Here is a 3,904-nt window from a genome sequence, read left to right as displayed (position 1 = left end):
GTGCCTAGACTTTTCTCTCTCTGTAACCTGTCTCCGTCCAACTGTCCCGGTAAAGCTGCTTCCTCCTCCCTCTGTGCTGCTCCCTCCTGTTACCTCTTTCCTCTCCTCATGAGAGTTGGACAGATCTTGTCAAATCTTTCTCTGATTCATTACTTTGTCTCCCACTCAATTAAACATTACTTTCATACATGGGTGCTTTCTTTTACAAACTAACTTTATTGTCATTGTTTGGGATTAAAGATGTATATTAAGAATGTGTCTGTATTCCAGCCAGAGGGATTAAAGGTGTGCACTAAGGGCTGAGCCTCACCACAACTAGAAAGTTTTTTCCAGTAAATAACACAATCTCAAATTTCAGTCTGATCAAATATCCTGCAACATTTCCTCCTTTTTGTCTAAGCAAAAATTGTATGCAGTTCAACTTTCTACAACAGAAACAATTGTCAGTCCCACAATCTTCACAGTCCAAATGTCCTTAAGATCCATGAATGCGATGATCCTTCATAATTACAGTACTGACCTCCTGTCCTTCAGCAAATGCCATCTGCCTTGAAGTCTTTTTGCGTCTCCTTGAGTCGTGCCTCTCATGTGCCTTCTCCTGCTCAGATCCTTTATCAATTTTGATGGCATCCATAGTCTCATAGGCAACTTAACACATTCCCCAAGTTCCATTCTGATGTGAAAACATCTTTAATGCATTTTCCCCAACACTCCAGTGTCTTTCAGCACAGCTCATTGCCCCTTTCTGTTTATCAAGTTACAAGTAGACTTTTATGAATTTACACATGGACCAGACATTTAGGCCATCTCAACCATGCCAGTGGGCTGGCTGCTTACCCATTGTCAATGGGCTATTTATCTTGATCCTCAATTTTATTAGGTACCATAGGTTCACAATTAAGCATTCCCTGTCCTCTTAATTTCTGCCTCTTCTCTCAAGCCTTTGTCTTACTGTGGCTAATTTTCCTTGTACAGCATTTTTCAACATTTTTCACATTGGGTTTTTCAAATCTGATGGTTCTCAGTTTTCCTGAATCTGGAGTGATTTTTTTGTGATTGTGCCACAAGTTGGAATGACAAAATGTTTTTTTGTTGTTTTAAAGATTTATGTATTATATAGAAGTACACTGTAGCTGTCTTTAAACACACCAGAAGAGGGCATCAGATCTCATTACAGATGGTTGTGAGTCACCATGTGGTTGCTGGGATTTGAACTCAGGACCTCTGGAAGATCAGTCAGCACTCTTAATCATTGAGCCATCTGTCCGCCCCAGGGGTTCTCTCTCTCTCTCTCTCTCTCTCTCTCTCTCTCTCTCTCTCTCTCTCTCTCTCTCTCTCTTTTTCCTTTTTTGTTTTTTTTTTTTTTTAAGACTTGCAGAGATCCTCATATCTCTGCCTCCCGAGTGGTGAGATTAAACTCATACGCCACTACTGCCCAGTTTAACTTTTTGAGGAGAAGCTGGGAAAGGTTCAAGACGGTGTCTTTGTAGTTCAGTCTGGTCTCAAACTCCATATGTAGCTGAAGGTGAACTTGAACTTCTGACCCATATGCTTATACCTTTACAAGGGCTGAGATTATAGACATGTGCCATCATTCCTCAGTTAAAAAAGAGTTTTCTGGGGGAGTGGGAAATGACCTGATATTCACAAAACAATGTGATTATCTCCTCTTTATTCTGTGGTTCAAATGGACCGTCCCTATTGTAGCTTGAATGAGAATGTCCCCAATAGGCTCGTGTTTCTCAACACTTGGTCCCCAGTTGGTGGTAATATTTAGGGAGGTGCAGTCACTGGCTTTGAGGGTTTATAGCCCTACCCCATTTCCATCCTGCTCCCTCTGCTTCCTGTGTATGGTCAAAATATGACTAGGTTGAAATGTGGTCAGCCAGCTTCTCAGTCCTGCCAATGCTGTTCCCACCATCATGGAATCTAGTCCTTTGGAAACAAGTTTAATTCAGCTCTTAATCTGCCTTTACTCTCAGTATTTTATCACAGCAACAGAAAAGTAACTCAGTGCCTAATTTTAAAAAATGCAAATTGCTCCAGATATCCAAAACTTTTCAGTCTCCAGTGACACTGAAAGTAGAGAATTCCGTCACTGACTAAGGACCAATGGCTCTCCAGGAACCTTTCAGTTTTTCCATGCCAGGTTGGAACTGCTGAGAGACTCAGCCTTGACCAATTAGCTATCAGCCTCTCTAGCCTGAGAGAGCCCCAGTGGGTCATCTCCAACAGCAGAGGCTAGCCCCAAAGACCAAGCAACTCTCGTGTTCTCAGCCTCTCAGGTGTGAGCCAACTGTTGCCACTTTTTAAAAATGTAAACCTTAATACATTTTCTTAATGTATTATGTATATATTAAATTATATATACATTTTTCCCTTATCCTGTCTCTCTAGAGAATCCTATTAAACATGACTAAAGCCTAGGACATAGGGTTGAATATCCAGCACTGTGTAAACTATGGTGTGCTGTGGTATGATAGCACACATCTGTAAGCCCAGCACGTAGGGATGGGGCAGAAGGATCAGGACTCAGCTACTAGGGACTTTCAGCATCATCCTGGGCTATAGGAGTTTGTCTCCAAATGACTATTTTGCTTATATTTAGCAAAATGTCTTGCTATATAGACCAGAATGGTCTCGGACTAGGTATCCTCCTACCGCTACCTCCCAGTTGTGGGGTAAAGGCATGCCCACAATGCCTGGCTCACTTGAGACACAGACTGGTTTTTAATTCACTGTGCAGCCAAGGTTGGCCTTTCTCTCCTGATCCCGCTGCTTCCACTTTCCAAATGCTGGGACTAAAGGTATGTGTCACTATGCTAGGCTCACCAGTTTTTATGTTCTTTATATATGAGTGCTTTGTCTGCATGCATGCTTGTACACTAGGAGAGGACGTCAGATCCCATCATGGACAGTTGCAAACTGTCCAGTGGGTGCAGCTCGTCTGGAAGAGCAGTGAGTGATCTTAACTGCTGAGCCATCTCTCCAGCCCATCTTCATTTTCTTTAACAAAAAAGTATCTTAAATACTTTTAAATTATATGTGTGTGTATCTTGTTTTGGAGACAGGATCTTACTGTGTAGCTCTTGAAATTAACTCTGTAGGCCAGGCTGGACTCGATCAGACTGCCTCTGCCTCCTGAATAGTGACATAAGTATGCACACCACCACCCACAACCCTCTATTTAAGGGGGGACTGATAAATTATATTTTGTCTATATAGTCACTTAAGATTCATTTTTACTGCTTTTACATTACGTGTGTCTATTATTCAGGTCACCTGGTATGCACATGCGAGTGCAGCTGACTGAGTTCAGAAAAAGGTAGCAGATTCCTTAGAGTCACAGGCAGTTGGGACCTGGCCCTTGTGGCTTCTGGGAACTAACTCAGGGCTGCTGGAAGAATAAGAGTCCTTAACACTGAGCCGTCCTCCCCAGACCCCTGAGCTAGTTTTGCTTTGCTTTGAATTGAACACTAAGTAGGACTATTATTGAGACATGGGTTCTGTTCCTATCTCTGGGCAGTGCTGATTCTTGTTTCAGTAGCTCTCCTGTTAGCCTGCATTTGTGTCTGCACCATGCACACGTCTGCTGTCTGGAGAACAGAGAAGGGGATACTAGAGCCTATAGAACTGGAGCTGTGTGAGCCACCATGTATGTGCTGGGCTCTGACCTGGGTCCTCTGCTATAGCAACAAGTGCTCAACCACTGAAGCTTCTCTAGCGCCTGAACTTGGCTCTTCTATGGATGCTGTGGTTCCAAACTTGTGCTGCAGGAACTTTGCTGACTGAGCCAGTCTCCCTAACTCTCAGTGTTAACTCTTGTGTTTAGCTTGTATCCTTAGCTGGCTTTGAACTCTCTATCTTGCCTAGAAAAACCCTGAATTTCTGATCTTCCTGCCTC

This window comes from Rattus norvegicus, chromosome 3 (assembly GCF_021556685.1).
Source record: "Rattus norvegicus strain SHRSP/BbbUtx chromosome 3, alternate assembly SHRSP_T2T, whole genome shotgun sequence".
NCBI lineage: Eukaryota > Metazoa > Chordata > Mammalia > Rodentia > Muridae > Rattus > Rattus norvegicus.
This window is presented reverse-complemented; position numbering follows the sequence as displayed.